We start from the raw sequence: 25,829 nt of genomic DNA on the forward strand, positions 1-25,829 counted from the left end.
ATATATATATATTTTTTTTTTCCAACTCTGAATTGATTTGCATATTAATTCTTAAAGACTGATTCATATAACCAAAGATCTTTTAATGCTTTGTCACCGTCCTTACAGCCGCCATCAACTACAATTATTGTGCTTTAATATTAATCAGTGGATATTAATATAAACTATACAGTAACGCAAGGTGATGGTTTAAAAAAAAAGTTTCAATACCAGCAATTTTATTTGAGATCAGATGGGAAAATTTGTTTCTAAATCTTGATTTTCTGATGTACTGAGTCGGTTCAAAGCCCTACTACAAGCCGAGTGATCCAAGATACATACCGAATAAACACAAAAATTGAACCTTATAAAGTGCAAGTTTAAGCATAGAAGAAGTCTGAGGTAGGCTTGTCCCGATCCGATCCACGTATCGGATCAGGACGCCGATATTGGCAAAAAAATGCGTATCGGCAAAGCATGTAAAATGCCGATCCAGACTGCCGATCCAGTTTTTAAAAAAAAATCCGGTCCGTATTTTCCAGTTTTGCCGATGGAAACGATCCATTCCACTATTTTGCGCCAGTGTTCCCCTGTTTTGCATTTTTATTAAAACTTACAGTAATACTTGCACCTTTAACTGTTACGGTTTTACTGCTCACTGTGCAATTTCAGATTGCTATTCGTAATTTTGTCAAGTTTGTGTTTATCTCTTAATAAACAGGTAAGTTTGTTGTTACCAATCATTGTGTTTTATTCAATCTCACCTAATTTAGCTGGCTAGATGTTATCAAGAGTACTAAAACCCTTTTCAACATGAGTCTTACAACTAAGGCTAAATACTTTAACTTAAACTTAAATACATGCTCGGATAGGCTGGTATCGGCCAGTATCAGTATCGGATCGGAAGTCCAAAAACAATATCGGTATCGGATCGGAAGTGCAAAAACCTGGATCGGGACATCTCTAGTCTGAGGGACCATTTTTATTGAGAACTTAAGCATAAAAAGGGTGCATATAAAAATATCACTACCAGTAAACAAGATTTGCACTCATCTACAAACATTTCCCTAAATATTAAATATAGAGTAAAGAGAATCATAGCAACAATTGCAAAAACAATGTGGGGGAAATAATATTAGCAGCTTTAAAAATTTGATATCAAGTTTTATGCATAGAAATTAGGAATGCTTCCAATACTTTTTTTTTTTAATGATTAGGAGGAAAGTATACAAAAGAATGTGTGTAATATGTGCAATATGTGTTCAATATAGCAACCCCCTGTTTTACTTATAAAGTGAGATATGCACTAACTGATTGGGCAGAGATAAAAATTGACCGATTAATTTTTCGGTTGTAATAAAATAACAGTAGATCAAACACCAAAATAAAAAGTGTTATTCATTAAATGCATCAAAAATTATCAGCTTTGCGATGCACTTTGTCTGCAGTTTTATGCACAACAGATAAAGTTAAGGGACACGTGCTTTGAAGCATGTGGGTATCTAAAGTAACATCTGTTTTGGGGGGGATTTAACCACATTACCATGACCTCAACATATGCAGCACATTTGCATTTGTAGCTAATATTTCATTAGAATAGATAGATAGAATAGAAAATCCCTTTATTGTCCCACAATGTGGAAATTCTGGTGTTACAGCAGCAAAAAGATTATAGAAAAAATGGTCAAATAGATTATATGTTTTCTATACATTTAAAGCTTATATATATATATATATATATATATATATATATATATATATATATATATATATATATATATATATATATATATATATATATTATAGATATGTACAGTTGTAATAAAACACAAGTTTACACAGATGATTTAGTGAGAGTAACAGACCTTAATATAAATACCATACAATCACTACTTTAGGGCTGAAAAAAGTACCAGTAATATCAAAATTGAGTGTTGAATGATATATCAGGTATTTCAATTAATCATTAACTACAGAATACAGACTAAAATATGTAATTTCCAAAAGCAACTACTTATTCAGAGTAGTAATTAGACAAAAAATACATTGTTTTTGTTATTGACTTAATTACAAAAAGAAATAGTGCTGAAGGACTGCATCAAATGCACCAGGAAAACTAAAGAGAAAATACAAATGACATCTACTTAGCTGCTTTTCTTTGACACATAACATGAATCTATTAAATAAAGAGCAAACTTCACAAACAGATTTAACTCTAAACATGTACCTCACTCTGCTGAATAAGCATTACCAAGTATTTCTCCTGTCAAAGTCCAGCATAATCAATAGCTCTTCTTGCACATTATATACATCTGAAAAAGGAATCATTCTTAAAGGCAGAGCAGCTACCACTGTATCATCAATGCATAACTCAGGCATGATGATTCAGATTGCACCTAAATAATGCCAAAAGTTAATTGTTTAAATCTAATGAACCAAAGACATTTTTAACCTTGGTTCAAATCAATAAGACAGAAAACGATATTTTACAAGAAGACATGTAAAGTGAACAGATTTCCACCCATACCAAAGAGCAGCTGAAGACAAGCGTCTCACTTCTATTGTCCTCACCAGCGTGTGCCTACCCTCCACCACAAAGTTTTTCCCGCCGCTCAGTAAAGGAAACCCCACCTCCAGCTGCCAGCCTTTCAAAGTGACTCACAAGCTGATTAATTTACACCAAAAGATCACTTCCAGTCAATAGGAGGGCTGTACCCGTCATGCTTCCTTTCGTCAGTCCTTCAATGCTAGAAATCTACAATATTCATAACTTTATATGTTGAAGAAATGTATACATTTGATATCTGAAAATAAATGGATCTATTCCATGGGGGCAGCTCTGTTGAATCTATTATTTTAAATCTCAAAATGCCTCCAGCTGTCTGTGACCTGGACTTAAAGAGGCTCCTGTTCCCATTGAAAGGCAGATGGGATCTGAAATCACCTGTTCGCTGCAAAAACAAAGGACCCTCTCATTTCTCTGCTGGTTTCAGGGTCAGCAGAGTTATAAAAAGCACAAACCTGCAGAATGAAGTCAAGAAATATTGATTCAGTCAGACAGAAACAGTCCATCCTAATGATTAAAGACACATTTTATGCAGATATTCAACTAAAACACTGTTTTTTGACAAGTTTGTTTATTTTCTGTTGAATTGAATCAGGTTTGTATATGATCGAATAATAAACTAATCTAAAAAATGCGCTAATAAATCCAGATGCATGCATTAGGACCCACTGTTAAATAAGCAGCAGGATATGTAGGAGGGGGGGGGACCCCACGCGCGTTTCAGAACATCGGTGTCACGCTGATAAAAGCTTTGAACGTAATCATCTCACGTTATCTCCGCTGTGGTGATGAGCAGCTACTGGAGAAAAAACTAACAAAAAACCCCCCAAGTGTTTCACTCAAGACCCCGTTTACAATAGAACCCCACGTGCTTTAGGCTGTTCGTATTTCACGCGCCTCAGGATTGAACGAAAACTGCATTTAGGATATTTATGATTCACATCCACCAAAAACAAAATCCTACAAACCTTAAAAAAAGGAAGAAAACAATAATAAAAACTTTCCTCCAAAAAGTACAGAGCTGGAATCCGGCCATGAAAAGCACTTCGGTTGATGTTGTTTATCTGTTAGTTAGTTGACGCGTTTAATTGATGAGGCGAACTGCGATATAACCCATTATTGATTTACATTTCCCATACTCTTAAAATAATAACGTTATTTTTACAATAACTGCCCCCAGTTATGTATTTCAGAAGCTGAAAACTCGACCTAAATAAGAAAGTACGGATAGACAGACTTACCAGAAGCGTTTCTAAAAGAAGGAGCGACAGGGATCCGCTGTGTTCTACTCTGCTGTCCCTCTCTTCTAGTCTGTAGAGCCCCCCCTCCCTCCAGGACTGAAAGCTGCAGCCCGTATGAAGCCACCCTAACTGAAGAACTCTTATGGGCGGATATCAGAACTAGAGGATGCATCTGGTGATTTATTTCTTTTTTTTTTTTTTTGGCACAATAGTTTAGTTTTTAATAAGTGAGCCAAAAAACCCAACTCTGGTGCTCTGGGTTGCAGATGAAACCTCTGGTCCATGTGCGGTTCTAGACAGTGGCCAACGGGGGCCAGTGCCCCATGCAGTGTTGGGCACGTTACTTTGAAAATGTAATTAGTTATAGTTACTAGTTACTTCTGCCAAAAAGTAACAGAGTTACTAACTGAGTTACTCCACAATAAAAGTAACTAGTTACTAGTAAAAGTAACTATTGCGTTACTTTTATATTTCTTGCCCCGTAACCCTCACCACCTGGCCCCCACCTTCTCGCTGTGTGTTTCAAAAGCCAGCTGAATAGTGTGGACGACAAAGACAAGAACCTGCAGAGAGTTTTGAATTTATTGCAACTCAACGTAAATGACATCAGGGGAGAACACTATCTGACAGGCCTATAAACCCCGTCAGATAGCGTTCCCCACTGCTTAACATGGGGGGAACGCTATCTGACAGGCTTCTGAACCCCGTCAAATGCCGTTCTCCCTGCTAAACATGGGGGGAACGGTATCTGATGTGGTGTAAATATCATCAGGCTGCATTACCTCTACTCATGGATGTGAAGTTTTTTAACAGGGCATTCAGATCTGGTGAGTGTATGGAATTAATAACCGGGGATCTCTAATTCTGAAATCCTGTGTGTTTGGGTTGTTATAGATACTGCAACATACATACATCCATCCATCCATCCATCCATCCATCCATCCATCCATCCATCCATCCATCCATCCTCCATCCATCATCCATCCATCCATCCATCCATCCATCCATCCATCCATCCATCCATCCATCCATCCATCCATCCATCCATCCATCCATCATCCATCCATCCATCCATCCATCCATCCATCCATCCATCCATCCATCCTCCATCCATCATCCATCCATCCATCCATCCATCCATCCATCCATCCATCCATCCATCCATCCATCCTCCATCCATCATCCATCCATCCATCCATCCATCCATCCATCCTCCATCCATCATCCATCCATCCATCCATCCATCCTCCATCCATCTATCCATCCATCCATCCATCCGGATTTCTCCCTTTCTCCATATAGGCTAACATTTGATCATTCACGCTCTCCGTAGTTCCCCTGTGGCGCGAGCACAGGGAGACTGTTGCACGCCTTTAGCAAGCATGCGCGTTTCCTGTCGCTTGCGCGGTGAATCATGCCGCCTGCGCTGTGTGGAGATGCAGGGGAAACCGTATCTGATGGGGAAACGCAGCTCGACGTAACACCGCTATTTCCATCTGGAAAACGCTGTTTTGGTGCTGGAGTCCTCCTCACTCTCCATCTCTCTGTGTGTGCTGTACGTTAACACCCGCCAGTAGAAACACCCACCTACCCAACTGACAGACGTAATCTCACTATACATCAGCCATTCTCATCCTCCCCTCTCTCATGACAAGGCGCGCACAAGTCCTATCATGAAAAAAGGTTAATTGTGCTACCTGAGTAACGTGCAGTAATGGGGTGTCGGCAATGGTAACTGCGTTATAGTTACAGTTAATTAGTTAGATTGCCTCATCACTGAACAAGGTAACCCCGTTAGTAACTTTCCCTGCCGTTACTCCCATCACTGGCCCCATGTAGATCATGTCCTGGTCCCTGTGCTAAAGACATATGCCGTTTCACAATTCATGAGAAAGCGAGCCGGTACTCGCATTCTCTTCAAGTCCGGTCTTGGCAAGAACACAGGAAAGTCTGCACTTGGTGAGAACGCGAGCACGCAGCATAGATATGGGTCAATTGGAACAGGAGCGTACTAGTGACGTCACCATACGCCAGGCTCGTCTAGAGCTGCAATTCACCTCCTGTTTTTAATAGTCTCTATGTAATAATACATTTTGACTTTTTTCATTTAGTGGGGGAATAATAATTAACAGTCAGATAAACATAAATCAAATGCACATTTTGCCAATCAAAACAAAAAAATCCCCATCAGAGCCAGCGGTCCTCTCAACTTCGGAACTCTTTTTTTAATTACGCATTCAATCAGTAAATGGGCCATAAAGTGACGGTTTAAAGTATAATAGTCTCACCTTAAATGATCTTAAAATATACTTTTATTGAACAACAGCAACAGAAAGAGAACTTTTAACTTTCAATGGAGCGCGCCATTGAAAGTTTGCTCTGATGCATACTCGATAAAGAGGGAGGGGCGAGAACAACATCCGGGGATTTGGTGTTTTCTCTGCAATTGGAACAGTGCTGGGGTCGAGGCTCATGACGTATCATAAGCACATGAGAACACTCAAGAACGCATATTGAGAAATGACTATAATACTCAAAGGAATTCTAATGATGATATGCGCTGGAATAGACATGGTTACTAATAGGTCCTTTCGATCAATTTCATTTGTTTTTATTACAAATTCTGTTTTACTAATTATCTAAAACCAATCATGTGATAGCTTCAGTGGTGTTGAGAAAGGATCCCAGTTTTCATCTGCAAATGTTTTTTTCAAAACAAATTGCTCCAATTTTTACAGCTGAAGTTATCAGTTTTTCATGAGTTCTAATTCAGATTTTATAGAAAACAGTAATATTAACTTAAATTAAGTCAAAAACCTAATAAGACCCCTTAAGAAAATTATTTTAATTAAACCTATTTGAATAGCAATTTCATTTCATGCAGCTATATTAATATACTTGAATTCTTTGCCCTGTTTTTTATTTCATGCTTTTCTGGGCCCCCATGAAATCACGCTGGCCCCCTCCTGGCCTCTGAAACATTTGGTCTACAACCGCCACTGCTCTGGTCCTTTTTCTTTTTAATCATTGTGGAAGCAAATCTGAAGATTACTAAACAACATTGGTCCATCATGGTCAGTTGCAGATTCTGTGCCAGCACAGATCATCATAAGAGAATTGCTTAGCATTATCACTTCCTTACAGGGGACCAGAGGCGTAGCCAGAACATTTTTATAAGGGTGGCCAGCACAGGGGTAACATTCTGAAGGACTGGTGTGGACATGTCCCCACCAATAATTTCAATACATAGTCTTTGGCAATATGTGGGTCAAATTTCTAGATTTGATATTGCTGCTTTTGAAGGAGGATATTCCCTAATGTAGCTGAAAGGAAAAACATCCATCAATCAATCCACATTTTTCTGGATAGATTGATTGATGGATGAATGAAACTGAAACTGTGTGCATGCTAGGGAGGCATGATATATTGCTGTTGGCATCAGAATTGACTGTTATTCATCCTTTTTTTTTTTTTGCATTTGTCTGCCGCATAACCAGGAGTCTTCCAATCCAAACTCCCCTTGGCGCTGTGCTAAGTAATAATCTGCAGAAGAATCTGGCCTTCAGAGGACGCAGCTGCTGAATTCAAACTCGGCATGCATTTGTTGGCCACTTATGAAGGAGTCTTTAAATTTAAACAGGCAAGGTTGCCGAACTAAGACATAATCGGCCGATGAATCGTTTCTTCGAAAATGCGACTGCCCTAATTTTATACAGAGACAGTAAAAAGCTGTAAAAGAGCTGAAGGTATAACCTAATTGTCCTCTGCTCTAATACCAGGAACAGCTTGAGTAGATGTTTTGAGCGTCTAACAGGACTGATGTGCATCATCTGGAGGCTGGTAAACGGTCATAGTTGCACTGTTTTGTTATCTGCTTTAGATTGTGGTTACAGGTGCGTTCTCATTTGCCCCTCCATACCGTATATATGACTGGAGGTGAGAGGCTATGAGCCTGAGATAGAAAACAGAAGGCTGTTCCATTAAGCTGAAATGCTAATGGAAGGTTTAGCCCCTTGTAACTTGAACTCAAATATAAAGGTGTCATACAAGCAGAAGCTTGATTACCAAGCATGTATGGAGAGCCAAAAGTGGCCTAATTCAATAAATAAACAAATATTTCAAATAAAGAGGAGAGGGTTGATAGTTAAACTAAATAAAATTAATTGATCTCTTTTGGTCTGAAGTAAATGTAATGCATACATCTTTTAGACAAATACTTATAGTATTTAATGAATACTTGATGCATTTTAATTTAGTTTAATATGTCCATTATAACCTAACACTATCTGAATGCTTAATAATCTACATTTCGCTAAGCCTACAGTAGAAGGTATCTTTCCATTTTAAAACACCATAAAACTAAAAACATCAAGAAATTTAATATAGCAGCCTCAACAATTTAATCAGCTTGGTGAGTGTTTAATTTTAGATCAAATTTTCTTAATAGTGGGAGTGACGGCCTATTGGTTAGGGCATAGAGCTTGGAATCCTGAGATTCTGAGTTCGAGCCCCACTCCCACAGACTGCCACTCTGGGTGTCTGAGGAAGAGCCTTAACCCCCACACTGCTCCCCAGGCGCCCCATGATGGCAGCCCACTGCTCCTCAAGGGGATGGGTCAAATGCAGAGGTAGATTTCTCCAATGTGAGATCAATAAATTTTAATTATTTTATTTTAAAACACATTAATAGATCTTTTGCATAGTACAAGGCAAGAGTCTTTCTACCATTTTGTGACTTTTAGAAGCAAAATATCTTGTTTATTGTGGAGCTTATGTGAAAAGGTGATACAAAGAAGTGGATGATTCTTAAGTGCCATGGTTTTAATACCTAAAAATCTCATAAATGTGAATTAAATGCTCTGCTGACAGCCTTGGGAAAGAAACTTACTCCATGATCAGGACAGACTGGAGGTAAAAGTCTAAACAGTTTGTGTCGAGGAAGTGTGGGGTCTGCTTTAAGGGAAAGCCAGCCCTCATAATCAGAGCTGATCGTTTATTGTAGTGTGGACCTGTCCTGTTTTCTGGTTGAGCCAAACTACATAAAACCCATTGAGGTTTAAGGTTAGAACATGACAGGATTTATTTGTTTTAATCAGGAGGATTAACTTTTAAGGATATGAAAGATATAGTTACGAAACAGTTTGATGCCATTTTATTCCCTGCTTTTTTTAAGTCTCTAAAGCAACATCTGCAGGAAAGAAATAACAGGAAAATAAAGATATTCCCTGCAGCCTTTATTGATACAGACTTTCTAGGTCACCATCTGCAAAGGTCTTGCCTTAGATCCTTGCAGGTGTTCTTGCTTACACTGAACATTTATTTACTGCTTTCACTCCACTATTAGAGTCCATATAACTCATATCAGATTTGAGTTTCGTTTGGGTGTGGAGGCCAGGGGTATTTCATGTTTGGCTGGTCTGTGGAAAAACAGTTGATGCTCACAGTAAGCTCAATCCAGATGGGACGGTGGTACCATTTGCAGATAATATTCACACTCTGTTTCTGCACATTGGATAAAGTTTCTCAAGTGTAAGCTTCACTTTTTGATGTAAGATAGAAAAACAACAACAACTAAAACCACAATTGCAGAACCCAGCAGCAGATAGCATTTAAGAGGCCTGTATGCACGCACATCTCAGGCACATTTCATAAAAAATAGCTCCAGAGCTACACTGGGGTGTAATTGGTGGATAGATACTAAGGTAAACTGAAGCCAGAAAATCTGGTATGCCCAAAAGTATCAAAATAAAAAGGGTAAGGCGTGTGAAAACCTTAGAGGGAGTGAATAATGTAATCTCTTCTTTGTTCAGGAGATGCAACGTTTGAAAAAAATCTCTGTGAATTCAAGCTGAAGGTTAAGGCTGACCTCAGTCTGATGTAAACGGGAACAAAATATTACAAAGCAGAAGATAAAAGAGTGTCTGGGGCTGGGATGTTAAGGGCCCAGTACAGAAACATTATAACATCCAATTATTGCCCTCTATGCAACAGAGAACAAATGACTTAAGAACTTTCCCTTCAGTCAGTTAGAAAACAATAAGGTAGAGCTTGTTTTCCTCGAGAAAGTGCAAAACATCATAGTCATCTTTATTTTTATCTAACCGACATGCAGAGGCGTTTGCTTCAGAATGTTAGTCTCGACACATTGAGTGCTGGTGTCGGCTGTTTACCCCCGCAGATCCACAGTTATCCGCACCCTGTCTCTACCACCGGCTAAAAAAAGCTCACCGTGGTTGGAAACCATCTGTGACGAAAAGCTTTTTTCTCCACTTTAGCTGCTGTTCTCCAACTAAACACTTCAGCAAGGAGGGGTTTGAGTTGCACAAAGCAACTCCTGTCTGGTGTGAGACTAACACTACTCTTAATGTCCAAAAGAGGAGCATTTAAAGAAATTTATGCTGCACACATGAAAATGAGGGTCTGCTTTCCTCTGACCATAGAGTCAGTAAGATGATACTAGGAGTTCTGCAGACCCCGATGTCAATCGTGTTTTCTTCCGCAGGAGATATTGAAGAGAAAGTAAGAAGTAAAAAAAAAGATATGCAACATCAAATGAGTGAAACTCTCAGAAAACAAGCAGAAAGTAAATAAAAGAAATATGGAAGGAAATATAAAACACTATTTACAAATTTTGCTAAAAGGTAAACATTAACTGGAAATAAAAAAAAAAGTGACAATTTTCAAAACAGCAACCAAACTTACAGCAGTAAACCTTTATGTACGATATTCATATTTTAATGCTATAAGCTTAAAAGGACCACATTACCCTCAGTGCCCCATCAAGTTTAACAGGATGCAGATAAGTGTCAACTGGGTATCTGTTGCAGAACTTAAAAAAAAAACATGATGCAAACAGATGTTCTCTGTCTGTCCTAACTCAGTTTTATCCATTCTGCAAAAAACAAGCAACACTGTCAGTGTTTAGATGTGAATATCAGGTATAGATATACCTGTCATAGACTAACTTATCAGAGCATGACACTTACATTCATTTACAGTCGGCCTCGGCAGATGGCCGCTCACACTGAGCCTGGTTCTGCTGGAGGTTTCTTCAAGTTAAAAGGGTGTTTTTCCTCTCCAATGTCGCTACAAGCATGCTTAGTGTGAGGGATTGCATTTGAGTCAATGAGTCGATGCAATCAACTGGTTTTCCTTAGATAGAAAACTTTGAATAAGTTTGACTGGATGATCTGGTTGAACTGTAAATTGTAAATTGGCGCTATATGAATGAATTTAATGGAATTAAATTGAATTTAAACAGCTCCATTTTAAAACATATGTCATATCTAGGCACTTTACAAAGTCTAATCAATCAAATCATCCAGGCAATTTTGTTGAAACCTTTCGTAAGGAAATCCAGCAGATTTCATTGAGTCACTTCTCCTGCATGAGTGTATTGTGACAGTAGACAGCTGCTTGCATCGTGTTGTTTAGTTTGCAGCAATCACTAACATCGTGCATGTAGCGACAACAGAGAGCCTCTGTTTTAGCAGGATGAAACCTCTAACAGAATCCAGCTCAGTGTGAACAGCTTCTATAAAATAAAACCTCCCTAAAAGAGCAGAAAATAATGCTTGGGATGTGTCATGATTGGTGAAGGTTTAATAACAGATATTTCTACCAGTTCCTTTTTTAAATATTACCCCTGAAGGTTGTAAAACCCTATTTAGTGGTTATGATTAGTTTTGCACTTAACTTTAGGTACCTTGTAACCCAGAGGCACTTTGTTTTTTTTATAGGTTTATTTACCATTATTTACATCATAAATCTTGACCTTGCTTTTTACCTCACTGATATATTTGAAAAGCATATATAAATCACTAGCTTTCCCATTATCTTTAAAAGTTAGATGGAGCAGAGATTTAAATAAAATGATATATTAGAATAAGGTTTGCACAGTGTTCTGTTGTTATTTATTTAGATTTCACAGAGCATCCCAAGAATTCTGGGAGGGTGCTTCAAAACAAACAGCTGTGGTAAACACAGCCTTACCCACAACTCAACGTTCACTCATTTGGATGAGGTTTTTGCCTAACGGAATAGGGTGAGGCACCTGCATAACATGCCAGTGTGTGTTGAGATTAAAGTGCATGCATTCAACCAGCAGACGATCAAAAAACCTCCATTGGGGCCAACGTTTGGAAACCACTGCACATTGTCAGGAGGAACCTGGAAAATAATCAGAGGGCCTCTTTTTTGTTGTACTTCCATTGTTGGGTGAAAATCTTAACCCCTTCGCTTCCTGCTGACCCAGACTCTTCGTTAATGTGGAATTTTTAGCACAGGATGGAAAAACAAACAACACGCAAGTCTAATTTGGGAACATTCTTTAAAACTTGTACCATCAGAGACATGCTTGAGGCGAGGAAGAGAGCAAGACCGGGACTGGCTTTCTGACCACATACTGGGATTTAAGAGGAGAGTGGAGAGGAACAGGAGAGGAATTCCTAAAAACAACTGCTTGAACCTCCAAATGACTCAGAAACAATAAAGCTATTATCTGCTTGGGTTGAGTATTTATAACCTGTTTGGCAGATTATTGTTGAAACCAAAGTGATGACGGGAAGAGAGTTTTCCTAGGTAATATATAAAGGTGGACCAGGGGCGTTGCTAGGTACAAAGCTTTACTGGGGCACTGGCCCTCTACCACATATGCCCCTCCTGCCATACACAAATACAGACAAGCACACTGCCCAACCCTGATACATTCCTACCAAAATTACTAGTTGAGATATTAATAAGTGTAAGAGCATATTTGTTTTAACAAACATGAACATTTTCAACATTGCAGCAATAAAAAATAAGACATCAAAAACTTTGACAAATAAAAAGTTTCTTTATACCCATTCTGAAGTAATCATTAATTCCTAGGTTTCAGAGTTTTAGTTCAGGGGAAAGTTTAACTCATCCTGAACTAAGTTTTTCTTTTATTTTTTGAGCATTAAAGTGTACCTCCTATTTTTCATTTTTGCAAAGTGGTCAATCACTAGACTGTGACTCAGCTTAGAAAGTTCTTCCTTTTCAACTGATAAAATAGCAAGATGATGGAGCCTGTCTTGTCCCATTGTGCACCTCGGCCAAGTGTGGAACCTTCTCAACACACTGAGTGACCTTTCAAAACTCCAGCTGTTGACTGGGATTGTGAGGGAGATCTGGATGACCTGCGTTAGTGTTGGGAACATGATGTTATCAAGCAAGTTGAAAACACACTGCATATCCTTGATGACAAGGCTTTCTTTTTCAACCATAAAAAGCTTTCAAACCATTTTGAATTAAACGAACATTTTTTTTTACTCCAAATTCGTCCTGGGGATAGTGTGACAACTTCACTTGTTTAGGACCATCATGCTTTCCCCCTAAGTCACTAATGTCCCCTTCTTGTTTGTGGACGCTGGTTGTTGCTCCCTCATCACCTTCATGGTCCTGTCTCTCCTGTCTCTCTCCTGTCTCTTGCCTGTCAGTCTCGCCTCCTCCTCCCTTTCCTACTCCAGCACCTTCATTCTCCTTCTCTACAGCAAACATTAAAAAAACGTAAATCTATAATTATGTAAATATCTATCATATTGCTTATAACGTCCCTAATGTAACTGCTTAGCTTAAATCACTAATTCATCACAGGACCTCACCTCCCTCTCTCTCATCTTGTTTTACTGCTTCCCTGTCTCTGCTTCATGTGAGGAATTTCCTGATATCCATCTACAACCCAATGCGGTAATTTTCAGTTAGTAGCCTATAAATCATGTGGTTTCACTGGGAAAATAAAATTGACAGGTAAGGAAAGTTACCAGAACTAAAAATGCGTCGCGGCCGCACAGTGTCCTATCCAAAACAGTTGAGAGCAGCGTGTTAGTTTACCTGCAGTTCATGCAGTGACATGCGCTGACGTGGGGGCGCTAATTCATCCTCAATTTGGAGTTAACACACTTGCTGCGCATTTGAGTAGAAATATACGTCTCCTCCCGTTGGAATTATCTAAATTGATGCATTAAAAAAATGTAATACTGTTGCAAATATTCATGAGATTTATACTGGGGCACAGCTCATTTATACTGGGGCACGTGCCCCAGTAAATGGGGTCTGGCGACGCCGATGAGGTGGACACTGCTGAAAGAAATGACTCAAACTAAATTAAAAACAACCAATCATTCCTTCAGCTTCAGGAACTTTACAATTCCTTTGTCCAGTTGCCATGTGAGTATGTTCCATACATTCTCCCATTAAACCATCCAAAATTTCAAGTAAGCAACAGTTGTTTTCAATTACCCACATTCCCTCCTCCAACACATACAGAGCTTATTTAATCACAGACCTGCTCTCCCCTTGATGCTGACTTAGATTATGGTGTAGGCTATACAAATAAACTGTCAAATATTACACTTTAGCATGCAATAAAGGAGCCAAAATGTTCATTTCCTGCTTTCTTTAACATTATTTCATATGAAATTAAGCCAAATAACATTTTGTGATATAGTTAAGGATTTTTTAAAGGACTAAATGTTTTGCTTACATATAATTTATGTTAAAAGGCAAACACATTCTTGGCTGATTCTTGACTCTCTGGCCCCCGTGATGAAAAAAAAAATGCAGATACTGTTATGGGAAACGTTCTGCTTCCGTGATGTTACTTTACTGTTATAACATGCAGTAACATTCCAGGAATACAAGACAGGGCAAAACATTTTAAACAGATAAATAGAAACCAGAAATAAACATGAGGGTTAGAAAGGCTGCTAAAAAACTTTATCTTCGGTCCGTGATTATAGTTATGATATCAATAAAGTAGCTTTTTAAGTAAAGGGGTTTAGTAAAGATCTGTGAGTCCATCCCTGGAAAGTGTCAGGAAAGGGGAGTCAAGTAAAACTTTAATGTTAGATGTCATGTAGTGCAACATTTTAGGGTTTTCATTCAACATTCAAAATCCAGATTAAAATAACCAACACGCTTAAGGTAAAAACAGAATCTTAAAAGAAAAAAATTATCAGTGGATTTGAAACTAAATTATCATACATCAGAATTCTCAGAAAGAACAAATATTTCGTTTTTCGTTATCTCTAAGATGTTATCATGTTTGACTATAAGCAATAAATCTATGTTATATGAATTCCACTTTCCCAAAATATTAACAATAAAAACTGAACTCCTTATGTTCAACAGTTTTTATCAAATAAATACAATGAAACAGAAATCATGGTCTACTTCCTCTCCAAATGTTAGGAAATCAAATAGCGCTTTAAAAGGGCTTGACATTTTTAACCAAACGTCAAGCAAATTTAAAAAAAACTTTTAAAAACTGAATGAAAGCCAGTAACCTTTTCTGATACCAGGAGATAGCGCTGGCTCTGAAGATTGACAGTGTTAGACAGGGCAAAGGCTAGCTGGGAAGTTTTAGTCAGTTCTGGGGTCCTGCGCAGGGAATCGGTCAACAAGGCAACGGTTTCCAGAAGGGCTGCACGAGAGGGGCATCCGGCATCTAGGCAAGAGAGTCAGTAACAGGAAGCTCAACAACTGGGCAGAGAAAACCAGAGGGACAGGAGGCCACGTGCTATATGTGCGAGAGCATGCATTAGCCCCATTCTCCCCGCACCTCCTGGAGGAGGAATGGGCTCATGCATGCTGTTGCACGTGTTTAATAGGCTTCCCTCTTGGAAGCGGGTACAGGGTTGTGCATGAGCACTTTTTTTTAAAGTTGAGAGAGGAGGTCTTTTCAAAAATTGGCAAAAATCTCCACTATACCCATTTCTCCTCGAGGAGGTGCAGGGATACAATGATAACTACTAACGAAAATGAACGCAAATTACAAAATAAATAAACTCATCTTCCCTGGAAAGTTACAATATAGAGGTAGATAACTTTTACGGTGATCTGAAATTGATTTCTCCAAATAGCATGCCAATCCGCTGCATCAGCGGGAAGCTTGACCTGTGCTTTCAGTGTACGTGTACTCTGGTCTTGTTTCTCTCTTCTGAGGCCTTTTTCTTCTTCTTTTACACTTCGTAGACACTTTTTCTCTTACGACTCTCTGGCATTTTCAAAGAACCGCGGTGAGAGAGGTGAGCTGCAATGACTGTCTTAAACTGTAGCTCACCACAGATGCCTGAAAGTTTGCATGCGCAGAAAAAGAAAGCTGCCGGGGGACGAGCACATAGGATGGCCTTACGTAAACATATCACCAGAATGATTGACAGGTAGGAGGACCACTTATTTTCATGATCCACCCGGAAAAAGAACATCCTTCACTTTACCTTTAAGTGTAGCATGAGTGTACTTATCTTATACTAAAAATGAGGCCGTGTGCTTGAAGTTTACTTTTTATATATTCAATTAAGAATAGAATATTAAAGCATACTTTGCTTATACTACAAAGTTTATTGATAAGTCTGAGACCAAGTACATTAATACAAAGTACTTTGGTTATAGTAATTTAACCTTGCTCTGTTTAACCTTCCTCTCTACTCACTAATCTACATGAAATATGTCCACATAGTCTTCTGAATGTGGCGACACAGTGGAAAAGGGCCAACCCAGATATAGGTCCTTAACCTCTCTGTCACAGGTTCATGCCCCCCACCCGCTGCATGTTATACAAACATGCACAGGGTATATATATATATATATATATATATATATATTTAAAATCATAAGTGAAGAAAAGCACACTAGGCATTTATTGCATTTCTTTCTAGGGAAGCGTGAGTTAAAGATTTAGAGTAGAAAAATAAAATGAAGTCCAGGAAAAAGGGAGGAGGAACGAGGGGGCTTCCAGTTGTTCCCCTGTTGTGCAACCATAAATGAAAACAGACCAGGCTAAACTTGTTAAAATCGCAAGAATGGACAACAGTTTCAAGAGGAATAAAGAAGATCGAGCTGAAAATAAATCTTTTTGACAGTTTCAATAAGAAGATGAATGCATTTTTTTCTTCTGTAGGCAGCTGTTAGGTTATGGAGCAGAGGGAAATATTTAGGTCACTTAAATTTATTGGAGTTAATTTAGTCAAAGTTGAGCTTATCACACATAATAGCTGATCTGGAGCCCCTCCAGTAATTTTGTAATACTAGTGATGCCCATTAAGTACCTGGCAGAATATGCATCAACTTCAACATCACGATGAATTCTAGTAACTGTAAGATCCCTGGTCAAAATCAAACTTAATCTGTGCTCTTTATTTTGGACATTTGGAGTTTTATAAATGCATGTAGGAAACATGGAAACAAACAAAATAAAGCAATATGTAAGAGAGAGCTCCCAAGCATGTGTCTGTATGTGATAAGGAATTTGGGTTGTTCAGCTCTTTATCATGGTAACAGCATGCTTGTAGCATCGTGCACACATGCACTACACCCAAGCACATCAATACTTTTGTTTCTCAGCTTGCAAAACATTCACCTGTTAAGATTATACAAAAAACTTCATTTCCTTCTGAGCTGGTTGACTGTTAGCATTTTCAACTTAGCTGTCAGCTCATGTCCTAGCTTTGGGTTTACTTTCAGTCACGTGAGTCTGCTCACGATCCTTATCAGGCATCATCCCTCTCTTTAATATCAGCTGCTGTCATGCATCCTAGGGGCAAGATTGTCCTTTTTCAGAATTCTGGATACCGTTTGTAGATGATTAGTCAATTTGCTTTGTCTCTTGTTGCATGTGACGCTACTTACAGTGCCAACTTATTATACTGTGTCATCCTTTTGGATGCCCCTATCAGCAGAGTAAAGATAATAAAATGACTAATGCCAGAGGCATTTCAGAGAAGGGAACAGGCAAACCATCACCAGAGGCATTTGTTAACATAGAAACGAATTAGCATTTTACTTGTTTGGTTTTCTTTCTTACATTTAGTTGAATCCAAACACAGGCCAAGTAATTAATTAAAACTGCTTGGTTTGATCAGTACTTTGAAACAAGTTTTGAATATCTAAAGTAGGCTACAGAACAAAAAGTGAATAAAAGCAGAAGATGACAAAAACAAAAATTAGTAAAAAAGGTATCAAGACATGGAAGGATGTACAGTTCCCCGCAGAAGATAAATGGACACAGATGTAGGCCTAGACATGGTTTGTTTGATCGGAAATGTTTGATATTCTTGATATTTACACTCTGCTCTGATACTGACCTTTACTTTGATATACCCCTAAATAAAAATCCATCTCAGTTAATTAATAATCAGAATATAGTTGTTTATATAAATGAAGTTGTTTTGTTTAAGTCTCCAAGGCAAATATTAGCAGACCAGAGATAAAGTTCTAGAGTATTTAAAGGCAGGATTAAAAAGTATTGATTAGAAATAACATTTTAAGCATAAAAAGAGACACAACAGGAAAAGGATAAAAAGTGTACCTACATTTAAAACACTTCCGAATCATGTAGTAAAGCTCTTAATTAGGCACTGTAAAAGGGATCATGGCAAAGGGAATACAGTGAAATCAAATGTGTAAAGTCGACGGGGTCGGTGTTGAATGTTGAAAGTACGGTGTTAATTCAACACTTAAGTCTAATTCAGCAATGCAATAGTTGGTTTATCCAAAGAGCTGGTGTTAATACACAGAGTTAAATTCAAACCAGTCTACTTATTGTTTATTTTAATATCAACACCTAACAGAGTTTCTCTCAGAATGACAACCTATCTGTAAACTCTTATCTCATACATCACATGTGCTATCAACATCAGGGGACTTTGGAGTTTTGGTGTAGAATGCAGAAGTTCCTCCTGCAACTGGAGGGTCGGTAGTTCAAATCTTAGCTCAGCTGTGTCTTTGGGCAAGACTCCTGACTTATATTGGTGAAGTTTTGTTGGTGTTCAGAGGGCCAGATAGCGCCTGTTTACGACAGCCTTTCTTCTGTCAGAGTGCCCCAGGGCAGCATGGGATGAATTACCAGTCATACTGATGATACTCAGCAAAACTTTGTCCAAAAATCCAAATAAATGTTAACAGTAGGGTGTGACGTTAACTTTTGACACTATACACTACTGTTAGATAAATTCAACTGGGATAAGTGTTGAATTTAAACTATTAGGAGTGTTGTTCCAACTCTCTCACAGTGTTAACTGTTTAATACTTTCAAAAGCTTAATTTTATTTAAATTTTGGACATAGATAGACATTTTTAAAGTGCTGAATTTACCTCCCTAAAAGTTAAATTGACATTTCCAAATCTGCTGTGAAAGATGGAGTGAGATATAGGTCCTACAAAAAACTCACAAAATACTTGTAATAGGATTTAATTCAATTTTGTTAATTTTGGGAGATCAGTGAAGATCTTTTCCACAGATGTTTTTTACCTTTGCAAAGGTGTGAAAATCAATACTCTAAACCAGGCATGCCCAAAGTCAGTCCTTGAGGGCCACTGTTCTGCAGGTTTCAGAGGTTTCCTTGCTCCAGCACATCTGATTTTCATTGATAGCGGATTATCAGGTTTTTACTGAACTGCAAAAATCAGAATCAGCTGTGCTAAAGCAGAGAAACCTCTAAAACCTGCAGGACAGCGGCCATCGAGGACCGACTTGTGGCATGCCTTCTCTAAATTTTGATTTGTATTTGAAAGGAGAAATTTCAGAAGTTTTTACTGTTTCATGGGTACTGATGGTTACTGCCTTTCAGTACGATAGATTTAAATATAGAAGGTGTCTTGTGATCTTATTACAACTGACACTGTCTGTTATTGAAAAAACAAATCTGTATCGATTAAAACTGGAATCAAAATGTCAGGCTTTTTAAAGATCGAGAATCGGTGAAATGTCGGAAACCTGCAATCGGTGCTCCCCTATAATAAGATAATGAAACTAAAACCTATACCCAGAGCTCCCATAGAACAGTTTAGATCTAAATATATGTATTAGTTAAAATGGCCCAGATAGAGTCCAGACACGCATGTAATGCAAAATTAATTGCAAGACATAAAAATTATTTTAATTTCATGTCATATTAGAAATAAGTCACTTTCAAAGCTGGTATAAATATCCATGAAAGTGGTTTTTCAAAGTGTATTGACTTGGGAAGGGCCATACTTTTAGGCAGAGATGGGAGATGTGGAGCCATCAAGTCATCTCTATGTCTTGTATTTGTTCTGCCCAGACACTGAACCTGGTGAGTAAAATCTGCAAAGTTTAATTCATTGTGCAGATTGGACTCACTTGGTTCAGTGTCTGGATAGAACAAATACATGAAATATATATATATATATTATATATAACATATATATTATATATATTATATATAACATATATATTATATATTTTATATATAACACATATACATATATATATATTATATATAACATATATATTATATATATATATATATAAAAATAAAAGATGTAATTATCTTTCCTCCACTTTTCTAGCTATGCACTACTTTGTGTTTTTCGTCAATCAAAAAATTAAATACTTTGAACTTTGGGTTTGCAAGGAGTACTTTTGCAAAACCCTGTAAAGCCAAAAGAAATATAAACATTAATTAAGTAGTGTTGGAAAAATTTTTAGTGGAGAACAGTTGATTGACAAAGAATGCTGCTCTGAAGCTCTGAGGCTGGTACTGAAAAGGCCCGATCTCTCCTACCATCCAATTTAGAACTGGAAATATCCAAAAGTAGCTGTACAGATGATTTAGGATTACAATGAAGACAGGGGAGTTTGGATATGTATCAAAAGTACGACCAATGCTATGCTCTAAAACCAACAAAAGTATTTAAAAATCTGTTACTAATATCCAGTGAGGGAGAGAGAGGGGTTCTTCAGGTTTAAGTTAGGAGTCTGGCTGCAGAGTCCTGCTCCAAGAACATCATCGCTGGCTCATGTTCAAATACAACTCGATGCATTAATCTAACCATTCGGTAATGGATGCTTCAATAGCTGTCCTTACATAATTACTTAAAGAGGATTAGTGTGACCCTTTTTCTGTAAATTATAAAATAAACCTAAAAGGGCTCCTTATGTTCACGAAGGTTAAAGTCTGTGAAAACACGAACCATGTATGGAGATCTGTCAATTTCGCTTAGACACATTTTGGCCTAAAAGCAAATAAATGGTTCATTATTTGTCCCTTAATCTGCCTGATTTAATCAAGGAAAGAGATAAAGTTATTTTAGAAGCAGAAAGGAAATCTATCAACACGCATCAACTGCATGGCAGTGTTACATTCACATGACTAAAAATGCATCTTCCACAGATATCGACATTGCACGCAAACATTAAAAGGAAATGCACTGCAGTAAGAGTTTAGTTCCCCATTCGACTGAAAAAAATAAATTATTATATTGGCACAATAATTTAGCCATTTTCTAATTATTTGGTACAGATACCCACAAATACAACTTATTAATTTGAAAAGAACAACATTTTCAGTTAAGCTTTACATTAGAAAATAAAGATCTCATAGAGGAAAAGAATACTAAGCAGTTATCGCTAGAAAAGGTACATTTAATTAAGCAATGAGATGTTCAAATTAAAAAGAAGAGAAAGAAAACAGCAGCCAGTTTACAGAACAATGCGAAAACAAAAGAAACAACAACAAAAAAAACATAAATATGGGAAGAAACCAACATTTCCAGAGAAGGTAAAATAAGGAACTGTGCAAAAAGTATCAGTATTTTCTAACTTGCGTAAAACACATAAGTTCAAATAAATCTTGATCAGATGATGAAGAAGATGTGCGACTAACATCAGCTGAGAGGAAGGAGCTGCGGTAACTCCTATTATATCTGACTCCAAATCTCCAGTGTTCATGAAAGAAATAAAATGAAGATTTTATTTCTGAAATAATTTGGCATGAAGCATGTCTTAATTCTTGACTATTAAATATATCAAAGTTTGGTCATTTAGCGATATAGTTTTCTGGTCATGTTGAGTAATGCCAGACAGAAGGAAACCACAAACCTAAAGAAATTAGTGTTCCTCAAAACTTTGCACGTCTACCCTCATAGTGGACAGGAAGGCCGAATATAACTGCGATACTCTGAACCGCTTTAAAATTATCATCTGTTTTTATCTTTTTAATGCTGTTAAATGTTTATATTTGAGGAAGAAGATCCTGTTAAATACAAAAGCTTAAGTTATTTAAGAGAAAAAGTTATCACAGCTAACTTGCTTGTTAGTTTTACTTTACCCATTCTTAGAATCAACAACTGCCATAAAGAATTAAACTGGCAAAGAGTCTATTACATTATTGTTTGTGCGATTCTCTGCTTAATTGCATTTATTTAGTCACATAGGATTGTTTTCCAACACTCCTGCAGGGTTTTCTGGTAATAGAGATAAATTCATGACCATGTCAATTAAGACCAACTGTTCAGGCCCCTAGGCCTTAGGTTCCATTAAATTAAATAATTCCAATTCTGTTATTCGTATTTAGCCAGGTTTTCTCGGATATAAAAATGTATTTTATGTGCTCTGGAAATAGTGTAAAACCAAACATAGCCATTTTTCCACTTTCAAATTTAAAGATTTTGTTGGGGTTTCAGATGTTCAGAGACGAGACTTAATGCTTATAGTCGAACAATGGTGATATATTCAATAACTAAAGTTATACTGCATACTGTATGTGACTGATTTCAGGAGATATAAATCATGTTCAGTTGCAGTAATTTTTCAACTTTTTTTATGTTTCAGGCACTAAACAACCATTTAGGAGTTTAAGGCTGGTGTTAGTACTGATAGACGTCTAAAATCCGTTATAAATGCTGTGAAAAAAGATCATCTATGCATCCATAGCCTAGCGAGTCACCAAATGCAGCAACCCTTCCTTCTGAGAAGGGACTGTGTAAACCTACACATTCACCAGGGAGACTGGGAAAACTTCAAACAGGAAATCTCTCACCAGAATTTGAATTGAGGATCTTTTTTTTTTTTTTTTTAAGGCTTAGGCTGCAACAAATGTGCCACCCTGACATTAGCAAAATATGCAACATACAGAGAAGTTGATTCAAGCAAAAACAAATAATGGCTCCTCCAGACTAAGCACTAAAATGATTATGAAATGAGGGAAATATTTCATGTTATCCAACATATTTTACAGACACTGAGGTTTGACTTTTAATAAAAACAAAGATGAAACCTGTGTATGTTATTTGTACTACCTGAATATCTGCATTAAACCAGTACAAAGATTCCCAGAGGTATTTGTTTCTAATGGCACATATGAAATTATTTCCAGGATTTCCCCCCTGACATAATGAAAGAAGTTGCCTTAAGTCTTTTGATTAAAAGAACATGGCTGGATTTCTCAGAATTCTTCAAACAGAAACATTGTGAGACTAGCACTTTTTATTTTGCAATAAACCACATTTCAGTGACATTTGTGCAAATCTGTGAGGATTTTTGATGATTAATCCTCAATCTAACCTCAATTTGCTTCCCTCTAAATTCAACCAACTCATCAGTGTTTATGTAGGAGATACTACTGTCTAGATTTAATGACAAATCAGAAATGATCTACTTATGAAAACTGATGACCCCACATTCCAGCAGGTCTAAACTGAACTGTTTTCTGAACAAATTATGAAGCATGTGAAACTAAAAAACTTTCTTGTATATATTTCCTGTGGATCTACACCAAAATGCTATTTATATTTACAGTTGTTTCTTCCTCCATCCATGATTTGTTTTCCATTAAGTCCATTTTGGCTCAAACAATAACTGAGGTGTGATCTGACACTGATGTTCCTTGAGCTTAAAGTTAACCTTTAATTTTAAAGTTTTTCTGGGCTCTTTTGTTACCATTAGTATTATATTTCTCTTTGATTTATCCTCAATTTCCCTCCTGCAGCCACGTCCAGGGAGCTTGGTTATATCAATCAATCAATCAATCAATCTCTTTATTTAGACACAATTATGGTCCATAAACAGACAAAAACAAGAACAATAATAAAAAAAGAGAGAAAAAAATTATATGTATAATTAAATAATCAATCACTGACATATAAACTAAAGCGCCAATGATTCCACAAACTGGAGAAGAATCTCACTGAGCTTTGAATAGGATTGGTCAGAGTCTGAATGATGCTGTTTGCAGAGTCTGTTAATCTACACATACATCTGTAAATAATGTTTTGAAGCACAGCAGCGCAGGTTGGTACATTGACATTTAAGATCTCTTGAATCTTAAATTTCTGAATAAAATATGCAACTATAGTCCAAAAACATGACTGTTAGGTCAATTTGCTTCTCTAAATTCTCCTTATGTGTGAAGGTTTGTGTGAATGGTTGTTTGTCCTGTTTGTCTCTGTCTTGCCCTGCGATGGACTGCTGAACTGTCCAGAGTGTACCCCACCTCTCACCCATCGAGAGGCAGTACCCCTTGCAACCCAAGTAGGAATAAGCATGTCAGAAAATGGATGGATGAATATATGCAACTATAATCAAAGGAACATCAAGCTGCTTTCTCTTTAACATGCTTGTCTAATATTTTCTTTCTAATCTCCTGAGGCAACTCTTTCTTTCACTTCCTCTGGTCCATGTTGAGTGTGGTACACACCATGTCCCCAAAAAGCACAGTGACTATCTGCAGCCCCATATATACCCCCACTGACTGATTACAAGATTGTAGACACCTGTGATGCTAATTAGTGAACACCTTGATGCTACATCTCACATTATTTTTTGTCTTTTCTAGGGTTACTATAGTTTTTGGACAGACCTATTCCATAAGTTTATTTTTTTAATCATTCTGTTGAAGTATGGTTGAAAGCAATGTTAGATTTTTATTTGTTTATTTTCATAGTTTTTATTTATTGTTACTTTTCTTTTGTGACCATTGTGTGTTTTTCTTCAATTAAAGGAGGCTACCAACAATTTTATTCATGTGTGCATATGAACATTAGAATGTGTTTCAAGTCTTGCTACATAGATTATCTTGGGATTCAGGTCTTTTTTTCTGTGAGATTACTTCTTATGCATGGATATGCTTTGATTTATCTATCCCATGGTAGTTTTACCAATGCATCTAGGGTTATGGTCCTGCTAGAAGGTAAACCTCAGCCTAAATATCAAGTCAATTACAGCCAATTTCCTTCCTGGATTGTCCTGTATTTTTCTGCATCCATAATCATCACATCACTATGCTGGCACTTCCACACGTCACGGCTTTGAGGAGTTATTTATGGTGATAGGTGGCTAGAGTTTTTGGCACACAAAAGTTCTGCAACTTTTGATTACATCTGACCAAAGCGTTTTCTACCACATGTGTTTATTTTGTCAATCGTACAGTTTTTCAACAGCTTTTTCATTAATATAATTCTTCTTGCTACTTTTCTACAAAGGCCAGATTTGTTAAGTGAACCACTAATAGTTACTACTTCCACCTGAGCCGTGGATCTGTCCAGCTCCTCCAGACTTAGTGACCTTGTGCTTGTTTTATCAGTAATTTTATCCTTGCCTGGCTTGTTGTTAAGGTGGACATCAATGTCCTATTGGCTCTCTTGATATTTCTGGTTTATTGATCAAACAATGGTTCGTAAAAAAATGCAATCCTTGGGATATTTCATTTATACCTGAGCTGTGTGCTTGGTTACTTGGACGTCATGGTGCATTTTATCTACTAGCATTCTCTAAAATCATCAGTGTTTAAATAGCAAATGCTACTACACGTCATGGAGAGCAGCCTTAATAGTTATTCCTTATAATGAGTTTGTCTGAGTCTGCTTAACACACAGAGATGATGGATATGCCTGCAGCCTCTCCAATTAAATACCACTGCAGTTTAAACATTGGCGCTGACCAGCATTTTCAAACACAAAATAATAACCAAGAAAGCAATAGATGCAGCGATTTGAAGTTAAATCTGCACCTAAGTCTCTCCCAGCTCTGGGAGCTCTTGCAGATCCTGGAGACTCTTCAGTATCAGTGATTTATATACCAGCAGAGATGTAGCTGAAAGCACGGTTAAGATGATCCAGATCAGACGGTCCCCCTCCTATCCCAACCCCCGCATCATATTACTGTGGTGCATTGCACTGTATGCTGTGTACTTTTGCCCTTGCCTGGTTTTCAGACTACAGTTTCTAATTTTAGTCCTGTAATTGTCCTGGCACACAAGGTGCTGGTTAGAGATCAAGTG

At 37.5% G+C, this 25,829-nt stretch overlaps 1 protein-coding gene across 3 annotated transcripts in view; it reads right to left on the reverse strand.

Moving 5' to 3' along the window:
• LOC119790555 (equilibrative nucleoside transporter 1-like) overlaps positions 1–25,829 on the reverse strand; it is a 54,657-nt gene that overhangs the window by 23,477 nt on the left and 5,351 nt on the right. Inside the window, exon 1 of one of the 3 annotated variants that reach the window (XM_038296125.1) lies at positions 3,787–3,923. The exons of 1 other annotated variant lie outside the window; for it this stretch is intronic. The gene's annotated coding sequence lies outside the window, so the exon portion shown is untranslated. Of the gene's footprint in view, positions 1–2,506; positions 2,641–3,786; positions 3,924–25,829 lie in introns of those variants that run through there. One more of the 3 variants, XM_038296127.1, reaches the window with a different exon arrangement.

Source organism: Cyprinodon tularosa, unplaced genomic scaffold (genome assembly GCF_016077235.1).
Source record: "Cyprinodon tularosa strain WSP-4 unplaced genomic scaffold, ASM1607723v1 ctg368, whole genome shotgun sequence".
Classification (NCBI taxonomy): domain Eukaryota; kingdom Metazoa; phylum Chordata; class Actinopteri; order Cyprinodontiformes; family Cyprinodontidae; genus Cyprinodon; species Cyprinodon tularosa.